Genomic DNA, 23572 nt, shown 5'->3' with positions numbered 1-23572 from the left:
ATATTATCAAATCATATTGGAAACAATGACTACACAGGTTTACAATATCTCAGAGTAAATAACTGTGATATTAAGAAAATGTTGTTGCACATTGTCCTTGTATGTAAGTAAGACACAAGAGACAAGACAATAGACAGAAAAAGAAAGAAAGAAAGAAAGAAAGAAAGAAAGAAAGAAAAAAAACAGGCATATCTTGATATACGGTGCCAGTCAAAAGTTGGACACACCTTCCCATTCACTTGAACAGGAAAGTGTGTCCAAACATTTTACTGATACTGTATTTTTGTAGGTTAGTAGTATTGGGTTACAGTTGGATAATTAGATGTTCCCTCTGTACTGCAAAGGAGTGTAGTTATACAATATGTGTGAGCATGCGTGTGTAGGGCTTTGTCATGATTCTATACTCATTGTGTGTGTGTGTGTGTGTGTGTGTGTGTGTGTGTGTGTGTGTGTGTGTGTGTGTGTGTGTGTGTGTGTGTGTGTGGTGCGTGTGTGTGCGTAGGTGCCTGATTAATAAAGCAAGTGGAGCAAATACATCTCCCATACCAACAGAGGAATGAGCTAAAATTCCTCCAAATCAATGTTACTTACTTACTTAGGCCCTTTGCTCCTCCAAGGAGCATAGGCCATTGACGAACGACCTCCATTTCACTTGATTACTAGCGATTCCCTCTAGATCTCCCCAGTTGAGCCCACTTCTAGTTATTTCCGCCTGGGCATCTCTCCTCCAGCTATTCCTGGGTCGACCTCGTCTTCTTGCTTCCTGTGGGTTCCATTTCAAGGCTTGTCGGGTGATGTTTGTGGCAGGTTTTCTGAGGGAATGCACAATCCAACTCCACACCCTCCTCAGAATTTGTAAGGTAATGGGATCCTGGCCTGCTCTCCTCCACAGATCCACATTTCTTACTTTGTCTCTCTCCAGATTTTGAATATACTTCTTAGGCAGGTGTTAGTGAATGTCTGTAGTCTGTTTGTTGTTTGTTTGGTTGTCCTTCACGTTTCAGAACCATACAGCAACACCTGCTTGACGTTGGTGTTAAAGATTCTCAGTTTGGTGTTTGTTGAGATGTTTTTTGAGCTCCAGATCTTTCTGAGCATGTTAAACACCACCCTTGCCTTGTTAATCTGGCTTTTATATCAGCCTCTGTCCCGCCAGTGATGTCCACAACACTGCCCAAGTATGTGAACACCTCCACCTCTTCCAGGCTATTGTTGCTCATGAGGATGGGGTTGCTGGATTTGGAATGGATCTTCATGATCTGTGTCTTAGCTGTCTTGGGTGTCAGTCCAAGTTTTGATTCGGCTTGTGCGAGTCTGTCTGTCTTTTCTTGTATCTGTTTTTGTGTGTGTGAAAGCAGAGCTATGTCATCTGCAAAATCAAGGTCATCCAGCTGCTACCACAGTGTCCAGTGTTACAGGAATGGAGAAAGGAGACATCCCTGTTTTACACCTGTCCTGACCTTGAAGCTCTGAGAGAGTTGGCCTGCATGGATGACTTTGCATGACGTTCCTTCATATGATGCCTTGATAAGGTTTGCGATTTTAGTTGGAATCCCATAGTAGTCCATAAGGTGCCATAGTGATGTCCTGTCTAAACTGTCAAATGCTTTTTCAAAGTCGATCAAGTTTATGTATAGGGACGTGTTCCATTCGATAGATTGTTCGATGATGATACATAATGTTGCTATGTGGTCTGTGCATGAATGATCTTTCCTGAATCCTGCTTGCTGATCCTGGAGCCTCTTGTCCACAGCTTCCTGGAGACGGTTGAGAGTGACCCGGTTTAAGATTTTGCTGGGTACAGAAAGTAGGGTGATCCCTTGATAATTGTTGCACTTGCTGTGGTCACCTTTCTTTGGCAGTTTCACAATGTGCCCCTCTGCCCATTCTGATGGTGTCCTTTCCTCTTCCCAAATTCTCCCAAAGAGACCATAGACATGTCTGTCAACAGAGTGGCATCTATTTTCAGGGCTTCAGGTGGGATATTGTCGGGTCCAGCAGTTTTGCCAGATTTTAGTTGACTGATTGCTGCCCTGATTTCCGCTTTTGTTGGTCTGTCACACTTGATTTGTAGGGGTATCGTGGCCTTGGGGATATATGGTTGGTCTGTTGACGCTGGCCTGTTCAGGACGTCTTCAAAATGTTCTGCCCATCTGTCAAGCTGTGCCTCCTGAGTTGAGATCAGTTGGCCGCTTTTGTCTAAAATTGGTTCATCGGAATGTGAATATGTCCCAGACAGTTTCCTTGTGATGTTGTATAGTTCCTTCATGTTCCTTTGAGTTGCCACCTGTTCTGCCTCCTTGGGTAGTCTCTCCACCTGTGATCACTTGTCTCTCCTGATGTTCTTACACACTTCTTTGTGGCATCTGTTTTACTCCTTTAGGGCAGATACCTTTGCGGATCTTGTTCTTGAAGTGCTCACTTTTTGTTTGAGCTCTCTCCTCTGTTGGATTGTTTTGAGGGTTTCTGGTGTTATCCATTCTTTGTGCTTTCGGGTTCTCTTCCCCAGGGCCTCCTCACAGGTTGAGCTCCAAGCTGCTTTTAGGTGTTCCCACTCTTTGTTTATGGTCCATCCCTCCATCCTCCTCTGATGTAGCTCTTTATTTTCTCTTGAGAGGACCTCTTTGAAGTTCTTTGCCACTTGAGCGTTGGTGAGATACTCTGTGTTGTATTTTGTCCTCTGATTTTTGGCTTGATGATGTCTCTTCAGCCTTAGCCTGAATTTCCCCACTAGGAGGTGGTGGTCTGAGGCTGCGTCTGCTCCTTCTCCAAGCCAATGTGCAGGGCTGATAAACAGTTACCAGAAATGTTTGGTTGAAGTTATTGCTGCAGAATGGGGTCACACCAGTTACTGAAAGCAAGCGTTCGCATACTTTTGCCTCATACAAATATCTAAGCTTGGATAATGTTCCTCAATAACTAAATAATAATAATTTTAAAAAATTGTCTCATTTGTTTAATTGGATTCACTTTATCTAGTTTTAGGACTTGTGTCAACCTCTGATCATGATTTAGGTCATGTTTATACAGAAATACAGAAAATTCTAACAGGTTCACAAACTTTCAAGTAGCACTGTAAGGACAAAAGGCTTGCAGCAACAGCCCCAGTATCCCATACTCTCGCAGCACTGCCCACAAGGTGCCCTGAGGGACATAGACGTAAGCATTCTCAGAGTCCACAAAGCACATATTGACTGAATGTGCAAACTCCCATGACCCCTTGAGTATCCTTGCAAGGGTTAAGAGCTGGTCCACTGTTCCATGGCCAGGATGGAATCCACATTGTTCCTCCGCAATCCAAGATTCGACAGTCGGCCAGAGCCCCCTCTCCAGCACCCTGGCATAAGCTTTCCCTGGGAGGCTGAGTAGTGTGATTCCCCAATAGTTGGAGCACATCCCCTGGTCCCCCTTTATTAAAAGTGGAAACCCCAGTCTGCCACACAGGCACTGTCCTCAATCTCAATCCAATGCTTAAGAGATGTGCCAGCCTTGACAGCCCAACAATGGCCAGAGCCTTCAGCATCTCAGGGCAAATCTCATCTACACTCAGCACCTTGCCACTGAGGAGCTTTTTGACTACCTCAGAGACCTCTGCTAGGGATATGAGTGAGGCTGGTTTTTGACAACACCTACATATAATGTTTGGGCGCGTTGGTTTGGCAGGGGGCCTAGGGGCTGCCTGTAATGCTAACAGAACCTGTGTCAACTGATTAAGCTGTTCTTGTTGTTTCTGTAACACGTGCTTTAACTCTGCCATTTCTGTGTTACCAGGGCTAGTCAATGCTCTACTCTCAGAAAACTGCATAGCACTAAAGGATGGAACTGAATAACTCCTACCCCTGGGCTCATTAGGTCGTCCCTCTCGCTCCCAGCGAATGGCCTCTGCTCTCACATCTAGTAGAGTGCAATCAGGATGTTGCCGTACAACTCACTTTAACTCCCTGCGAAGATTAGAGTCAAGAACATGTTCAACAAACTGATCTCTAAGAAGGGTGGGGGCACTGTGCATCCCCCTTGGGGCAGCACGCTCAACTTTTTCCATATATATCAATCAATCAATCAATCAATCTTTATTTATATAGCGCCATATCACAACAGAAGTCATCTCAAGGCACTTTTCACATAGAGCAGGTCAAGACCGTACTCTTTAATTTACAGAGACCCAACAATTCCCCCATGAGCAAGCACTTGGCGACAGTGGTAAGGAAAAACTCCCCTTTAACGGGTAGAAACCTCAAGCAGACCCCGGCTCTTGGTGGGCGGCCATCTGCTTTGACCGGTTGGGTTGAGAGAGAGAAAGAGAGAGGGAAAGGGGGAGGGGGGACAGAAGAAAAACAATCACAACAACAAACAACAACAAGCACAAGCAGCAACAGCCAGGGAAGGATGCCATCAGGACTGTGAAGGACCGCGAAGGTTCGGCCCAGGAGTCAGGTTTTTCTGTGAGATGAGAAAGCACAAAAAACTCCGGGGAAGAAGCAAAGTTAGTGACATGCATTGATGTTACATGAATGCATACAGATGGAGAGGAGGAGGAGGAGAGAGGAGCTCAGTGCATCATGGGAAGTCCCCCAGTAGTCTAGGCCTATAGCAGCATAACTAAGGGCTGATCCAAGGCGAGCCTGGTCGGCCCTAACTATAAGCTTTATCAAAAAGGAAAGTTTTAAGCCTACTCTTAAACATAGAGAGGGTGTCTGCACCCCGGACTGAATCCGGTAGATGGTTCCATAGAAGAGGAGCCTGATAGCTGAAGGCTCTGCCTCCCATTCTACTTTTAAAGACTGTAGGGACCACCAGTAAGCCTGCATACTGGGAGCGCAGTGTTCTTGTGGGATAATACGGTATTATGAGCTCTTCAAGATATGATGGTGCCTGACCATTAAGGGCTTTGTAAGTTAGGAGAAGGATTTTAAATTCTATTCTAGATTTTACAGGAAGCCAATGTAGCGAAGCTAAAATGGGAGAAATGTGATCTCTTTTTCTAGTTTTAGTCAATACACGTGCAGCTGCGTTCTGGACCAGCTGGAGAGTCTTTAGAGACTTGATAGGGCAGCCTGATAATAAGGAATTGCAATAATCCAGCCTAGAAGTAACAAATGCGTGAACTAGTTTTTCTGCATCTTTTAGGGACAGGATGTGCCTGATTTTTGTGATATTACGTAAGTGAAAAAAGGCAGTCCTTGAGATTTGATTTATGTGGGAGTTAAAGGACATATCCTGATCAAAGATAACTCCCAGATTCCTTACGGTGGTGCTGGAGGCCAGGGTAATGCCATCCAGAGCAGCTTTATCATTAGATAATGTGTTTCTAAGGTGTTTAGGGCCAATGGTCAATTCCCCCCAGTCATATGCATACATGCATATGACTGGGGGGAATTGACCACTGTTTGCTCCTGCAGCAGCCGCTCTTTTTCAGCTGCTGAACCAAGTCCTTCAATTTCTGGAGATCGCTGGCCATCTCTGAAATGAGGAAGGGTAAATACAGGCACAGTCAATCAAAGTACTTCAACTTTGGTCGGGGAACCCAAGACAAGGCCACACCGGAGCTCAGCAGGTCCCTCGATGTGCACATTGCTGTTTTGTTTAATCTACACACAAAGAAAAACAACTCTGAACTAAACTAAAAAGAAAAAAACAAAATCACTCCTTGTCTCGTGAGCCCACATAAACCGTCACTGTGTCCTGCCGACAATGCCAGAATGCGGCTAGTTTTTTTTTTTCTTTTAGAGTTTTAGGTTGCACTGACCCTTTAATATTCAATCCATACCAGCCAAAAGGCCACAGATCCCTTATAATGATACAGATGATGGTGAATGATGGACTGAGACAAAGAATTCCCCCAAGATTACAAAATGTATTAATACAATATTAACAGTAGTAATTTAACAAGAAGTTAAAACGGGAGATTTATTAAATACTGACTACTTTAAAATTGTGCAAAAGTACAAGAGATATTTCAATGAAAACAAAGTGTAGAAAAACTAAGCCAAAACAAATTAAACAAAACTAATCAAACAAACAAAAAACGAAGCAAAACAAAAACAGCAGTGGCAGTCAGTATCTACAAAAGAAAATGAGTAAATTAATTAACACACTGCCAAACAAATGTATAACGTAGGCAAATGTATCAGTATTTACCTCTCCTATGAACAAATTGCACAATAATCAGGTTGAAGACTCAACACGTGGGAGCAAGTGGTTGCTAGAGGACGGGACCTATGGATGAATAAAAAAAATGAGGGAAGGGGGAAAAAGGCAGTTAATAGTATCAATCCAAGGTACACTAACTACACCAGATGAAGCAGTAAGACATCTACAAATAAAGTAATACATGGTCAAATGAGGGCAATCAGAGTGTGGACACATAATAACGGTGACAGTGGAACAGATTGAATAAGCCTGTCCTCCAACTCCTATACTAAGAGTCTCCACTGGCATGCAATCAGGTGAAAGTGAGAGAACCCCAGTTTTCACATTGATTTATTTAAATAATGTTGAAATACTTTTCAGTAAAAATAAATTCATGTTTTGTAACAGGTACAAAAAATGTTGCTTACAGTAACTTTAATAATTAAAAACTAGGGAAGTCTGTATACCAACATAGAAATCTAAATGATCCAAAATATTTGTTGAATAAGGAATAATTTTCATCAATATTTAACAAAACATAGTACTGGGCAGCAGAATTTCACCATCCCATTGAACTAAACTCATATTTATCACAAAACTAAAATAAAAAAGCCTCCTATGCTGCAATATATTCTTATCTACGTACTACTACCCACACAGTTGTACAGTCTCTTCACTGAAACTGGTACAGCACTGTGGTCCTTGATACCCAAAACAAATCTTTCAATGAAAACTGTAATGGAAACCAAAACAATGGATTCTCTCACTCTCATTATATATATCACCAGTAGTCACCAATAAAGTCACCAGTAAGGGGTTGCCTTTCCTTTTTGAACTTGTTTGTTAGAGACTTGCATAAAGCATCCCACAACCAAAAGAGGGATTGTTTACTGAAGAGGATAGTCCAGTCCAAAATGTTATGTTTTCTGTCCTCAATATTGTCAAGATATGTCAACATCAAGACATTATGTAAAATACACTTATACAGTGGATAGAAGATAATCACTCATTTTTCTGCAAATATGAACATTAGGTGTATGTATTTCCTATTTATTTTGTATTGAGATACATTATGTACAGTAACTATATCTATATAATGGAATGGGATGCGAACATATACTAACAGACTAATTTTGTGCTGACTCACATGTCCCAAGCTAACTTTCTTCCGCATGAAGGGATACCTGCATATGAACAGGCTTAAAATCTCCATATATTGTTTGGCTGAGGGATACCTTGTGGGTGGGGGGTAGATTATGGAATAAGTGGAACTTGTTGTCTTAATGTTAATGCATTTTGCACATTACACATCAGTGGAGACTCCTAGTGGGAGTAGCTAGAGGACAGGCTCATTAAAATGGCTGAAGTTGTGTCAGTGGAATGTAATGAAAACAGAAAAAAAAATCTATTAAAATTAGTCTGTCTTGTCTGATTAGTCAAACCAGGCATCCCCAATAACCTGTATCATGTAAAAAATGCATTATACTGAGTATCATCTCAGCTAAAAGCTACAATGTGCAGTAGTTTTACATAAGAATTATTCAAGTATTCAAGTAACCTACATTGTTTGGCTGCTGAGGGTGTCATACAGTGCTTGGATCAGAACTGATTTTATTTTGGTTCTCCAAGGGGCCAAAAGCTCTGGCTCCTTTGCCTCAAGTGAATCCTTTAATGATTTGGGGAAAGCAAACTGACCCAGTGAAGCAGGCCCAACTGTTTGTTCATTATGAGGTCTTTGTATTTTGGGAAAATGCAAGAATGTGTTAGACTGAGCTCTGTGAAATAGTACTGAACAGTCTAGGACTAGACTGAAACAAAGTTTTTCCCCAGAATGACCAGAATTGTAGTATCATCACAGCATATACTTTACTGTTCTTATTTGTTGTTGACAATAACAATGATGATGATGACTTCAAGTGCTCAAGACACTTGAGGAATCGCGTTTCTTTTTTTATTGATGGGATTAATCTTTCTGTCATCCTCTCAGTAAGAAGTTCAAGGGTTGCTCCATCAATGTCATTATCTTCAAAACAGAAGAAATAAAAAATAAAGTTATTTTTTGGAAAGAAAAAAATGGCTCTATTATATATTGATATGTATAGCTCACTGTATCAGTCTTCTTTGACCTCTTCTCCATGGACTACATCTAGGACAAAAAAAAATCTCCAACTTTGCATGTGGTACTGTCAATTACAATTCTGTTAGTCTTCCAGACTGTTTCATTTGGGATGTTGTCAGATGTAATCACTTCTTTCAGTTCTTGTAGTCTGGAAAAAGGCACTTCAGTACATGCACCAGGTACTGCATCAGTGGTTGTGCCTTTCTGAATATCCCAACACTGGCGCATCTGATATCTTTTTGCTAGTGTAAGAGAAACATTCTGGAAGTTGCATACAACAGATGATAGCCGCTTAATGCTTAAATGCAAATGTTTGGCCTCAAACTGAATGCACCGATGTATTCTGAGAGGCCCAAATTCACTAATAAGTAGTGGATAGTGTACAACATAGTGAATTTTAGGGGCAGATTTGTCAGGCAAAAGGATCTGGAGCTCTGCCAAAAATTCAGAGATCAGTGAAGACAAGTAACTAAGCCTATTGAGCTTGATTGCAGGGCTAAAATAATATCACAAATGTCGCAGAAGCAGGTATAGATGCCAGTGAGGGCTGTCTTTGGGAACAAAGCTGTCAGAGGAGGAAGAAGGCGGAAGAGAGTCCACTTTAAGTGCTTTCCCTGAGAGAGCTGCATCATGAAGAATGGATTCTTTTAGAGGCACAGGCTTATGCTTCCTGTCATTCTGGCCGAAGCAAAATTCTTTCAATGAGTGTTGAACTGGTGGAGGGTTACAGTTTTCTCATCATGAATCTGTTGCAATATCAACTTAATTATGTGTAGAATGGTGCCTTCCAGAACATCATGCATGACATCTGGGGGGAACTTTTCAGAAACCACAAAATGAGGTATTACGTCAAAAAGGCACGGTCCTGACACACCATACAAAGCCTTTCTGTTAGGGTGGTCCAAATGACACAGCAGGTGTATGCAATACACAGGAATATTCATCTGTGTGGGTTGCTATGTCCTCATGGTGACATAGACAGTACCTGCAAATTCTTCCATTGCTAAAACAAGTGGAGAATCTAGCCAGAGAGTGAGCAGAAGGATTGTCTGATACAATAGATACAAGCGCCCCTTTGACTGTGTGCTGTTCGCTGTCAACATTGATGGTCACCCCATCAATTTGATGTTTTAACCAGTCAGATATCAGTGGTCTGAGAACAAGGTCACATCCATATTTCTGCACAAACTTATGTCTTACAATGACAGCAACATGGATGCTCTGTAGTTGTGATCTATACTTTGGGAGTAGATGTACAACAACAAAATAAAAACTCAATATTTTATGTTTTCAACTTATTAGACAAACAATTCAAAACCTCAAATTTATTAGTGTACAGTTGTATTTGCAATTGTTTTCTGAGAAACTGAAAAAAAATGAGATTCTTAAAAATGGATCCATCATGAAAGTCGCTTTGAAAGCCTCCTGTAGATACTCTAGTCCTCTAAAACATGCATTGATGATGGGTGAAGGACGTGCTGAGGGGTGAAGGACGTGCTGACGTGCTACGGTAAGCGTATTGTATCATTTCCGGTTGCCGACTGTGTCTACTGATAGCGTTGTTGCTGCTCTCATCTCAGTTGATTTTCCTATATATATCACATTACTGTGGATTAATATCTGCTGTATATTTAAACTTTCGCTAGTTTTACACAAGCACTCTGAGCGCTTTTCTCCTAGCGACTTTTCTCGCTAATCGCACAAGTTGTTAGTCACTTTAGCTCTGCAGCTAGCACTAGCAGCTAACTTAAACTAAGCAGTTAGCGATGGCTTCTCTCTCTCCCTCTCGTTCTCCTGCTCTCTCTTGCTCGGTGTGCCAAATGTTTAGTTATTCCTCTGCCTCCTTTAGTGATAGTGATAAGTGTAATAAGTGTAGTCTATTTGCAGCACTGGAGGCAAGGCTTAGTGAATTGGAAGCGCGGCTCCGCACCATGGAAAAACAATCAGCTGCTAATATAGTTAGCCAGCCCCTAGTATCCGGTGCGGGCCGACCTAGCGTAGCTCCCACTCCCCCGGTAGCTCCCGAGCAGCCGGGAAGACAGGGCATAGCCCTAAGCAGAAGCCCATGGTTCACCACCAACCAGTTCATGTTTCTAACAGGTTCTCCCCACTCAGCGACACACCCGCTGAGAAACAAACTCTGATTATTGGCAGCTCCATAGTCAGAAACGTGAAGTTAGCGACACCAGCAGCTATAGTTAAATGTATTCCTGGGGCCAGAGCGGGCGACATTGAGTCAAATTTAAAACTGCTGGCTAAGAATAAACGTAAATATGGTACGATTGTCATCCATGTCGGCGGCAACGACTCCCGATTACGCCAATCGGAGATCACCAAAATTAATGTTGAGTCGGTGTGTACATTTGCAAAAACAATGTCGGACTCCGTAATTTTCTCTGGACCGCTGCCTAATCTGACCAGTGATGACATGTATAGCTGCATGTCACAATTCAACCGCTGGTTGTCGAGGTGGTGTCCAGCAAACGATGTGGGCTTCATAGATAATTGGCAGACTTTCTGGGGAAGACCTGGTCTGATTAGGAGAGACGGCATACATCCCACTTTGGATGGAGCTGCTCTCATATCCAGAAATATGGCCAAGTTTATTAGTAAACCAAAACCATGACAACCCAGAGTTGAGACCAGGAGGCAGAGCTGCAGTCCTACACGCTTCTCTGCGCTTCCATTAGAGCAGTTACCCACCCAAAACCACATAGAGACTGTGTCTGTCCCCCGACCACATAAATCAATTAAATCCAAAGTAAACAAAAGAAGAGTCATTCATGAAAATCTAGTAAAAATTAAAACCACTACTGCAATAGTACAACAAAATAAGATAAGTAAATGTGGACTCTTGAACATTAGATCTCTTTCATCTAAAGCAGTTTTAGTAAACGATTTAATTTCAGATCATCGTATTGATTTATTTTGTCTCACTGAAACCTGGCTGTGTCATGAAGAATATGTCAGCCTTAATGAATCCACTCCCCCCAGTCATATTAATACTCATATTCCTCGAGACACTGGCCGAGGAGGAGGAGTTGCAGCCATTTTCAACTTAAGCCTAATCATCAACCCTAGACCTAAATTTAATTATAACTCATTCGAAAGCCTTGTTCTCAGTCTCTCTCAGCCAACCTGGAAAACTTTACAGCCAGTTCTATTTGTTATAGTGTACCGTCCTCCTGGCCCGTACTCTGAATTCCTATCTGAATTTTCAGAGTTTTTGTCGTATTTAGTCCTTAGTACAGATAAAGTAATTATAGTAGGTGATTTTAATATTCATGTGGACGTTGATAGTGACAGTCTCAGCACTGCATTTCTCTCAATATTAGACTCAATTGGCTTCTCTCAGTGTGTAAATAATCCCACTCACCGTCTTAACCACACCCTAGACCTTGTTCTGGCTTATGGGATTGAAATTGAACATTTAATAATTTTTCCACAAAATCCTATTTTATCAGATCATTTTTTAATAACTTTTGAATTCCTATTACTGGATTATACACCATTAGACAAAAATGTCCTCACTAGATGTCTATCTGATAGTGTTGTAGATAAATTTAAGGAAGCAATTCCATCAATACTGAATTCACTGCCATGTCTCAATACTACAGAGGACTCTTATGTTAACTTTAGTCCCTCCCAAATTGATAATCTTATTGATAGTGCTGCAGGCTCACTAAGACAAACACTCGACTCCATCGCCCCCTTAAAAAAGAAGATAATAAAACGTAAGAGGTTAGCTCCATGGTATAACTCCCAAACCCGCAAATTAAAGCAAACATCGCGAAAATTGGAAAGGATTTGGCGTTCCACCAAAGTAGAAGAATCTCGCTAAGATAGTCTTAAAACATATAGGAAGGCCCTCTGTAATGCCAGAGCCGCCTATTACTCAGCATTAATAGAAGAGAATAAAACCTGCCCTAGGTTCCTTTTCAGCACTTTGGCCAGGCTGACAAAGAGTCATAACTCTACTGATCCATGTATTCCTATAGCTCTCAGTAGTAACGACTTTATGAGCTTCTTTAATGATAAAATTCTAACTATTAGAGACAAAATTAACCACCTCCTGCCCTCAACAGGCACCGTTCTCTCCCCAAACACAGGAACCTTGGTAACGGCAGTAAATCCTGACATATATTTGGACTGTTTTTCTCCAGTAGACTTGTCTGAACTAACTTCAATGATTTGTTCAGCTAAACCATCAACCTGTCTCTTAGATCCCATCCCAACTAGGCTGCTTAAGGAAGCCTTACCCTTAGTGAGCACTTCTTTACTAGATATGATCAATTTGTCTTTAGTAACAGGCTATGTACCACAGTCCTTTAAAGTAGCTGTAATTAAACCTCTTCTTAAGAAGCCTACTCTTGATTCAGGTGTTTTAGCCAATTATAGACCTATATCTAACCTTCCATTTCTATCCAAGATCCTTGAGAAAGCAGTCTCTAATCAGTTATGTGACTTTCTACATAACAATAGTTTATTTGAGGATTTTCAGTCAGGATTTAGAGCGCATCATAGCACAGAGACAGCACTGGTGAAAGTCACAAATGACCTCCTAACTGCATCGGACAAAGGATTTGTCTCTATACTTGTCCTGTTAGATCTTAGTGCTGCATTCGACACAATTGACCATCAAATCCTTTTGCAGAGACTGGAACATTTAATTGGCATTAAAGGAACTGCATTAAGCTGGTTTAAGTCCTATTTATCAGACCGATTTCAGTTTGTACATGTTAATGATGAATCCTCCGTGAAGGCAAAAGTTAGACACAGAGTTCCACAAGGTTCTGTACTTGGACCAATTCTATTCACCTTATATATGCTTCCTTTAGCTAATATTATTAGGAAACACTCCATAAATTTTCATTGTTACGCAGATGACACCCAATTATATTTATCAGTGAAGCCAGATGAACCCAATCAGTTAAACAAACTCCAAACATGCCTTAACGACATAAAGACCTGGATGACCTGCAATTTTCTACTACTAAATTCAGATAAAACTGAAGTTATTGTGCTTGGCCCTAAACACCTTAGAAACACATTATCTAATGATAAAGCTACTCTGGATGGCATTACCCTGGCCTCCAGCACCACCGTAAGGAATCTGGGAGTTATCTTTGATCAGGATATGTCCTTTAACTCCCACATAAATCAAATCTCAAGGACTGCCTTTTTTCACTTACGTAATATCACAAAAATCAGGCACATCCTGTCCCTAAAAGATGCAGAAAAACTAGTTCACGCATTTGTTACTTCTAGGCTGGATTATTGCAATTCCTTATTATCAGGCTGCCCTAACAAGTCTCTAAAGACTCTCCAGCTGGTCCAGAATGCAGCTGCACGTGTATTGACTAAAACTAGAAAAAGAGATCACATTTCTCCCATTTTAGCTTCACTGCATTGGCTTATTGTAAAATCTAGAATAGAATTTAAAATCCTTCTCCTAACTTACAAAGCCCTTAATGGTCAGGCACCATCATATCTTGAAGAGCTCATAATACCGTATTATCCCACTAGAACACTGCGCTCCCAGTATGCAGGCTTACTGGTGGTCCCTACAGTCTTTAAAAGTAGAATGGGAGGCAGAGCCTTCAGCTATCAGGCTCCTCTTCTATGGAACCATCTACCGGATTCAGTCCGGGGTGCAGACACCCTCTCTATGTTTAAGAGTAGGCTTAAAACTTTCCTTTTTGATAAAGCTTATAGTTAGGGCCGACCAGGCTCGCCTTGGATCAGCCCTTAGTTATGCTATAGGCCTAGACTGCTGGGGGACTTCCCATGATGCACTGAGCTCCTCTCTCCTCCTCCTCCTCTCCATCTGTATGCATTCATGTAACATCAATGCATGTCACTAACTTTGCTTCTTCCCCGGAGTTTTTTGTGCTTTCTCATCTCACAGGAAAACCTGGCTCCCGGGCCGAACCTTCGCGGTCCTTCACAGTCCTGATGGCATCCTTCCCTGGCTGTTGCTGCTTGTGCTTGTTGTTGTTGTTGTTGTGATTGTTTTTCTTCTGTTCCCCCTCCCCCTTTCCCTCTCTCTTTCTCTCTCTCAACCCAACCGGTCAAAGCAGATGGCCGCCCACCAAGAGCCGGGGTCTGCTTGAGGTTTCTACCCGTTAAAGGGGAGTTTTTCCTTACCACTGTCGCCAAGTGCTTGCTCATGGGGGAATTGTTGGGTCTCTGTAAATTAAAGAGTACGGTCTTGACCTGCTCTATGTGAAAAGTGCCTTGAGATGACTTCTGTTGTGATATGGCGCTATATAAATAAAGATTGATTGATTGATTGATAAAACATGATTCCTAGTGTCAGTTCTGGTAAGAATGGTATGCAGAACTTTCAGGATTAGAATATATTGGAAGGATTCCGTCTTGCCATGTGAATCATGTCCAAGCAGAAACTCAGTTGGCTTTACAAGTCCAAATTCATTGATGCAGCACTGGTAGAACTTAAACTCACTATTATATCAATCAAAACATGCGTCAAATATTGTCCTCAAAAAGGATATGAGGTTTTGTTCTACTTCTGTCTTTTCCTCCAGACAGATTTTTAGCAGATCTTGATATTGCTCACTGAAATTATGAAAAAGCTCCCCAACATCTTTAGCAACACTTGTTTGGATCACTTGAGGTAATGTGTGACATTCCTGAAGCTAGAGGAAAAAAAAAAAAAAGTGAGATCTTTTAATATTTGTTTTCATTTCTGCTAGTTTCTCTACAAAAGGAGGAGTAGTCTCTCTTTGGGGCTCTTCTTCGTAATGATCTTCTTCAATATTTTTCTTAACTTCAGAGTTTTCCTGTTGGATTGTGGTGTTGTGCCTCAGGTCAGGTGTTTTCGGAGTGATAATATTTTTGTATATTTATTGGGGCACCCATTTTGGCCACATTCAACAACAAAATTGATTTCACTTTGATGATACAATTCAAGATATTTCAGAAACTTCTTTTGTATTCTGGTTTTAATAGGACAATGCGGACATTGATAATTCATTATAATATCTCAACAGCAAAGGCATTTGACTTATTACCCAAACCCTCTTGTTCAAGCCACTGGCACACTTCATTTTTTGTCCAGGCTGTGTAACACATTTCTACAAAAAAGAAAACAAGAAATAAATGCTAGCATTAAAATAGTCCATCTTTCACCATAGGAGTCATTAGTTAGAGTCAAGTTTGCTGAAGTAAGATATTAGATTTAGCTTACCTTGATTCTCTGAAGTTTCTGTTCTTCTGCCACTTCAATCCAGTTTCTAGTGTCGATTCATACACAGGTGATCACACAATGTGTGAACAATAATCACTATTGATATGCCACACCTGTTTTGTAGAGAAAGGCAGACCATGTGGTGCAATCCGTAGGGAAACCAGCTCTCCGCTCCCACATACTAACCCCAACATGCCAGCCAGCTCCCAGGCCCCACACACTAAACCCCAACCTTTCCCCTGGGGGACCGGGGTTCAATTCCTGGCTCCAACACCCCAACATCCCACCCATAATAGGAGGGTCGCTCTCTAAAAAGAAAATAAATTTAGGGCAATTTTTTTTGGCTCATGAGCACCTCCCTTCAGATGTTGTAGTTACAATGGTCAAAACAAAACTAACATGGTGGCTTAGTAGTTAAAAGCACACCAGTGCTATTTTGGAGATTGAGGGTTCAAGACGTCATCCTCCCACCAGAGAGTACATGATGTAGCTACATTATATTTATGCACTGTACTCTTAGCCATTTTTTATAAAAGCACCAGTTAAGTGTTGCATATCATGAATTAGAAATTATCAAAAAAATATAGAGATATTCAAGATATTCAACAGCATTTGAATGCTGAGGAGCATTTGACTGTTTATTCAACAGTCAAATGCTCCTCAACTCAGCCTTTGTCTCTACGGTCTCTCCTCAGTCTACAACACCTATACACAGTGTATCTTACATAAGAGGGACTAACCAATTAACAGTGTCTGTTCAATACAGATACACAATTAACTATTGTATGGCATGAAATTACGGTGAAGAAAGACTATGGCAGAGCACAGGTAAATTAATTGATTAAGGGGATTCCAGATACGTCTAAATTTAAAAATACTATTTGAAACATGGGTAAACATGGGTAAGGATCTAATATCCATGCTGTTACGGCCACAACTAAGAAAACATTTGGCGCAACCCTGTGACTAGCAACATATAGGCCCAACACCAGACCTGAGATTCAATGGTACAGCAAGTAGTTTTTATTTGAAAAGAATATTAATTAAATAAACTACTAAGGATTTAACCAAAACTATGGGAGTCGGGAGGTCTGGCCAAACAAAAACATGGGGGAAGTCTGGGCCAACTACACAGTGGGCCATCAGATCCAGAGCTTCCCTCCCTTGCCTATCAAAAAATGATCATGAACTTACCTACCAAATAAAGTCACGAGAACAAGACTACCTGACCTTAAGTAAACTGCTGCAACAGTGGCTGGCTGCTTGTCAGGGGAGAACAAAAAAGAGGCCTTCTCTTCCAGCCTCTCTTAAATATAGGGCAGGGCCAGTTAGCACTCAGCTGATGAGGATCACCTGAGAGCTAGAGAGAAAGAAAACAGGGGGAGAAAAACACAAGAAGGGAGGGGGAGCGCATAACAATGCTTTCAACAATCCTTGAAGAACTTTCTTCCAAAAAGGGTTCTTTGGATCAAAAGGGTTCTTACTGGAACCCTTTGTCTTACAATGAACCCTTGAAGAACCTTTTCTTCAAAAAAGGGGTTTTCAGAAGCAAATGGTTCTGTGTAGAACCTCAGCCCTTCAAGAAGAACCCTTTTGGAATCCCATACTTCTAAGAGTGCACCAATGCAGTCCCCTGCATTGATTTAATGCAGCTTTAGACTGCTTTCCACAGCACCAGGAAATAATGTCTCTAGGACCCTTAGAAAGATTCTGAATTTGCGAAGATGTGAATGTCAGATTCTCTGGGATGTGGACTCACAGGTGCCTGAAACTGTTCATCATCTCCACAAATGTTCCGTTAATTCTCAGGGATGTGAAGTTCCTCTGCTGTTTCCCAAAATCCACAACCAGCTCCTTGGTCTTTATGATGTTCAGTAAGAGGTTAGCTTTGCATCATGGTGACAGGCTCACCTCTTCCAGGTAGGTCTTCTCATCATTGTTGATGATCCAGCCTATCACATCTGTGTAATCCACATACTTGCTGATGAAGTTGGCATTGTCCCTGGCCACACAATTGTGTGTACAGGATGTACAGCAGGGGGCTAAGTACACAACTTGGGGGTCACCTATGTTTAAATTAAATTGAATTAGGATAGTTAAGTAGATCAATAGATTGATAGATGTATCTGGGTGTTCAAGTAATTGCTCTGAAGGCCAAAACTTTGCTTTGCCAGTGGCTTTGTATCCATCTAGAGGCTGGTTCTCCACCTTGGCCTTGAACTTGTTCCTCAGGGTCAGCATGTGGTGTCTGGATGTAGGTATAGATGGATGGGTGGCCATGTTCTGCCTCTAAACAGCACTTCTCTGCCCTCCCGGTCAGTGATTAATGGTCTTTTACTTGACAAATCACCCCTGAGGCTCAGAGAAGGGGGGCAGCTAGGCAGACATGGCTGTTAGACAATCAATTCCACAAGGTTTTGCTTTCACCCATTTTGAGTCACAGCTGTGTTTTTTCACGGCCTAGCTGTTTCACTTTCATTCATTTTCATTTCATAATAAACAATTAAAACCATACTGAGGGTCTAACAGTAGATCTTGTTGAACAGGTTTGACAGCCATTACTGTTATAACTGAGGTTGTAACGTGGTACTGTAGCATAACCTTTGATATAGAAGACTGAGGAAAAATGCACGCCTAGATGCTAGCTTGCAGGCAGATTTCAAAAAATGGTAAAAGTTCCCTTTTCTATAACCACAGCCTTGACCATGGAATTTTATTTTTTATATCCCCATTTGTATATTTGCATATTCAGTGGTTGAGTAATATGGGGAGTCATATGGGAACTGATTTAGGGCTGTATTTAAATTATCTGTGAAGTCACCTTAACAACACTTAATTGTGACTCTGATGTTTACACTGGAATTACTCAAATCAAAGGCTCCATGTTATGGCTGCATCATTACATCAATTTGAAATATTCTAGATGTCTCATATCATTTTATACACATTTGTTCATGATATATGGAACCTTTTAAAACTTTTAGTTTTATGCTACAAGTTGTAGTTTCCCTAAGTCATAAAAATATATGTTCTTACTTACCTCTAGTGGTATTTGACAGTGCAGATAGTTTCAGTTTTATGAGTTCAGGTTTTAAGATATTTGTCTCTGAAAATTCTGCTGCCACTTTAATCCATGGAGGAAAATAACACCCACAAAGTAAATCCTCAAATAAGAAATCAAACAGAATTTCTCAGAAGCACATTGTTGGAAGTGATACACTTTCACTTGAACACATTGGAGACAAGTATTTTATGTAAAAGCTAAAGTCATAAAGCCACTATCTTTTTTAATCAATGGAACACAGGATACATTAAGTGAAATAACACTGGTTTCATGTTGAACTTAAAAGGAAATGATTTGGAAGGGACTGGGATTGGAGCGTTAGTGCTTACATATTCTTACATTCTATCATTTAAATCCTTCTATTTCAACCAGATTTGCTTCATACTTGAGCATTTTTATGTAGGATTATCGTATGCTATGGTTTGTTTTACTTTTGCATGTTGACTAATGCACTTTTACATTATATATGTATTACATACATTATGTCACTGTGATGAACCATATAAAAATGGTAATGCTATATTTAGTGTTAATACAAGCCTCCAGGAACATTAGAGACCAGCAACAAAGAATCACCATAACCAGGTACACACACTAAAGAACTATAAGTCATTTGTCTAACCTTTACTGACTGTGCTTCTGGCTGCTTTACATGAAGCACAGCATTAGAAACTTTGTTCAAGACCTGTCTGCTAAATTTAGGTGAAGACGCAAGGATTACCCAACTGGTCAAGGCAGATGGCTGCCCACCAAGAGCCAGGTTCTGCTTGAGGTTTCTACCCATTAAAGGGGAGTTTTTCCTTACCACTGTCACCAAGTGCTTTTGTTTTATTAATTACTTTTTTGGGACAGTCATCAGAGCAGCTGTCTGTGTGAGGACATGGTGGGGGAGGGTTGGTGAACTGGAGAGAGGCCATGGCATGTCAGGTGGTGAGTGGAGCAGGTGGACCCAAATGCAGGAGATGACAGGCAGGCAAGATCAGATGCATAATATTTAATGATAAACATGAAACACTGAGACACAGGAACAGGGAACACTAACCATAACTACAGAGGACTCATCAAAGACTGAACTCAAAACCAGACCTTAAATACAAACTAAACTAATCAGGGAATGGGGAACAGGTGACTAGACACCAGGGCAGGCTAGGAGTGATTGGCTGAGGGAAACACAAGGAGCAGGGCAGGGCTGACGAGACTGATACAGGGCAGGTGTGGAGAAGACACAGGGCAGGGCAGGGCTAACGAGGGCAATGCAGGGCAGGTGAGAGGAGGAGCACATGAACACAGGAGGAGCAAACACAGGGAAACCAGAACACCAAAAAACACAATACCCTAAGCTAAACAAAGGCACTCCACTAAACCCAGCACCCAATTCATGACAAACAAAACCATTACAAGTCCTGGCAGGATGTGACAATTCACATAGAAAGTGTTTTCTCACCGCACAGATAAGCTTCCATTTTATTAACTGCATCAATCCACACAGAATCTGAGACAGTCTCAGGGAGACCACCCCCCTTTTTTTTCGACTTCCAAGTCTGTTTCTGTCATGTTTATTGAAGCGTAATCTGAGTAGGTAAGTGTTCAAATCACATTGGCAGCTCGCTTACAGCTCCATGTAAATAAACCAACTCACTGTCTTAATCACACTGTCGACCTTGTTCTGACATATGGCATCAAAATTGAATGTTTAATATTTTCCACAACCTACCAACCATCCTATTCTATCAGGCCATTACTTCATAACTTTTGAATTCCTATTACTGGACTCCATTCCGCCTTGATTACAGGGTGGCGCCGTGTTGAGCTATATATGGGGGAGGGTTAGGCGCCTCGGATGTGCGTCCTATCTCTTCCTTGTAAGCCTGAGCTTCACATCGGTAGTGTGGCTGTGTCGGGTCCATGCCAGGATCGGCTGTCTCGAGTTGGCCTGTACTTCGGCTGGAAGTTGGCAGCTGGGAGTGTGTGGCCTCGGAGCCGTGTGTAATACACACGCTGCGTTGGACTCCTGAGTCATCGAGCTGCCTCTCTTCGTGATGACCTCCCCCATCGCCTGGGAAGCTGCACCTTCACTCACTGGTGGCTCCACTTCTGAAGTGGGCCGCTGCGCTGTTCTGTTTGGGGGCTGGCTTCAGCAGGCTCGATGTTCACTTATAATTGTTTCACTGCTTTGTTTGGCTTTTAAATGAATCCCGTGTGTGTGTGTGCGTGCCCGCTGCTGCGCACGCATGGATTAACTTCCTGGACGAGAGTTGAGTGCAAGATTTAAAGCTGCACTGGGAAGAAACTGACTCATCAGTTAACCTATTAATCTTTAGGGTTTTTTTTTTTTTTGTAGTATTGTGATTAGATATTCAGTTTATATATTTTGTGTTCTGTGGATTTCATGTTTAGTTTTTTTTTGTGTGAGTGTGTGTGTGTTTGTGTGCAAGTGATATTTAGAGCACAATCAATCTTGGTGGTGACCTTTTGGGCCCAGTGTTTGAGGTGTTGGGGCAGTTTTACTATTTATTTATTTTTGCCCCGGTGCCTTAACTAAACATCTGCTTTTTTTTTTTTTTTTTTAAAACTAGGACAGGGGTTATGGGTTGGTGGTGAGTGGCTAACTGATCCCTGTGGTGGTGGTCCCTTCACGTCCTGTACAGTAGTGCACTTTGGGGTGTCAGTCAACGGTGTGTGGGTTTTCACGTGTGGTGTGTGCAGTATCAAGATCCTTCCCTCTTCCCCTCAGTTAGCAACCTCTGCCTGGTGAGCCCTCAGCCCTGTGCCTAGTTTCTCCACTTTGCCAGCAAACTCAATTAAATTATTAAAAAGGCTCTTAGAAAATTGTGCAATATCTTGCCACTAATTTTCCTATCAGTCACTTGTATCACCACCAAGAGATTTTTCTGTAAACTGAATTTTAAAGTGATTGTTAATAAACTTGTTTTTGTATACTTTATTTTTGGAATCATGTCAGTCTCTGATGTTACTCTTACCTGTGCCCCTAGGTGGCGTTGTCAGACACCTAACTAACAAAAGTAAAATCTAACCCTCGTAGTCTTGCCACATAGGGAAGCAATTCCATCAGTACTGAATTTAATGCCATGTCTCAATACAAAAGAGGACTCCTATGCTAACTCTAGTAAATGGACTGTACTTGTATAGTGCCTTTCTAGTCTTCACACACTGAATGGATAGAGGCTACTATGCAAGGTCCCAACCTGCCCATCAGAGGAAGCTAATGATTCACACACATTCATATGCTGATGGAACAGCCATCAGGAGCAATTTGGGGTTCAGTATCTTGCCCAAGGACACTTCAACATGCAGACTGGAGGAGCCGGGAATCGAACTGCCGATCTTCCGAATAGTGGACGACCCACTCTACCTCCTGAGCCACAGCCACCCCATTAGTCCCTCCCAAATTCATAATGTTGTTGATAGTGCCGCAGGCTTATTGCGAATGACACCCAACTCCATTGCCCCTTTCTAAAAAAAAAAAAAAAAAAAAAAAAAAAAAAGATAATAAAACAGGAGATTCACTCCATGGTATCTCCCAAACCTGCAATTCTTAAAAAAATGTACTTTATTGCATTATAATTGTTGTGCTATTATTATTTTTGTGCAATACAAGTAACCATCATGGAGACACATAAGACACTCGACAAGACAAGAGGGAGAACAAGACTAAAACAAACCGAAACAAAAGGGGGGGGGGGGGGTACAGCTGAAATAATAAAAACAACAATATAACAGGGAGGCAGAGAGAGTGAAAAAATAAAGAAAAAAAGAGCATGTTTAGCTCAGACACCTAAATGCATGCTTACTGCATGTAAGCATGCATGTAGGTGTGTGTGTGTGTGCCTGTGGGGGTGAGTGAGTTTCCTATGTGAAAGATATAGAGGGGAAAGACAGCAAAACAAGAGGGGAGGCAGTATTAACCACAGGTAGAAAGAAAAAGAAAAAGAAAGCAAAGAAAATAACATAGCTAAAATGCTCTGGGAGGGCATCTCTGGTTGGGATCCAAGGACAAGGAGGTGCCAGGGTGGATCCAAGGTGGGCCAGGTCAGGACAGCTGGATCAGGGCAGGATTTTGGCAGAATTTTCTTTTCAATTTTGTTTGTTTGTTTTATCCCTTTTTTAGATTCTTCATTTTTAGCTATTTGCTCCTCCTCCTCTTCCTTGTTTTCTTTGCTCTCACCTGCTTTAGGCCGCCACCAGGCTGGTCTGTTGGAGGTCAGATCCCCTTTAGAACAGCCCCCACCCCAAGAGGAGGGGTCTGTTCATCTGGGTCTGAGGATCATCTTACTATTTGGAGAGTAGTTTAACTGGGATCAGGTCCTCTGACTCCAAGCTGTCCCAGACCACTCCAGCCCCTCAAGCTCCCCAAGCCCCCCCGTCCCCAGGGCCCACTCAGAGATAGTCCCATCATTCAGTTATTATCAGGATGGGGGATGAATAAAACATAATACAGTAAAACATAACAAAAGACAGATACATGATTATGCAGACAAGTTAATAAACATAAATAAGTAAATAATAAAAAAAATAAAATAATAATAATAATTAGAAAAAAGAGGGAAAGTGTGAGTGTCAAGTGTAATTGTTTTACAATTTTTTTTCTTCCCCTCTTCCCTCCCTCCCTCTCCCTTCTTTAAATTTTGTTTTGTTTACAACAACAAAGACACAGGAATGACAGGAATGAAGGTAGGAGTGGATACAGGTTAATAGCATAGCAAAGAATCTTGAAATAGAAAGATTAACTGTAGATATGCATGAAGATGATGTGTGATTGTTGCAGGGAAGCAGCTGTGTGGAGTGAGTTTGGGCGTAAAAGTATTTGAATCATTAATTATATTTGTGTTAGCAGTAATAGTAGAAACAAACAAGGGGACGGTCAGTAGTAAAAAAACTCTGGACAGAAAGCCAATGCATTTCCATCACTGTAGGGTACTGGAGAAATATAGTTTACTGAGCTTTGAGAATTTTAGATTATTCTCAAATTTGTGCCTTGTTTGTAAAATTTTAAACGGTTCGGCCCCTCCTCCACTATGTGACTTTGTGT

General features: G+C 41.4%; 1 long non-coding RNA gene across 3 annotated transcripts; it reads right to left on the bottom strand.

The window, feature by feature from the left end:
• Positions 1-5498: 5498 nt before the first annotated feature.
• LOC137173757 (uncharacterized) lies at positions 5499-16791 on the bottom strand. Of its 3 annotated transcripts, none has more exons than XR_010925235.1 (5): positions 16653-16791; positions 15459-15571; positions 15283-15345; positions 6139-6216; positions 5499-6061 (listed from the first exon to the last, which is right to left on the bottom strand). It is a non-coding gene; the product is annotated as an uncharacterized lncRNA (long non-coding RNA). The 3 variants fall into 3 exon arrangements; XR_010925237.1 differs by having other exon boundaries at positions 16657-16791; XR_010925236.1 differs by lacking the exons at positions 5499-6061; positions 6139-6216 and having other exon boundaries at positions 15196-15345; positions 16653-16770.
• Between the last annotated feature and the right edge of the window lie 6781 nt (positions 16792-23572).

The sequence above is a fragment of the Thunnus thynnus genome, chromosome 21 (assembly GCF_963924715.1).
Source record: "Thunnus thynnus chromosome 21, fThuThy2.1, whole genome shotgun sequence".
Classification (NCBI taxonomy): Eukaryota; Metazoa; Chordata; class Actinopteri; order Scombriformes; family Scombridae; genus Thunnus; species Thunnus thynnus.
Note: the sequence above shows the minus strand (reverse complement) of the source record. Positions and strands in the feature narration are given on the sequence as shown.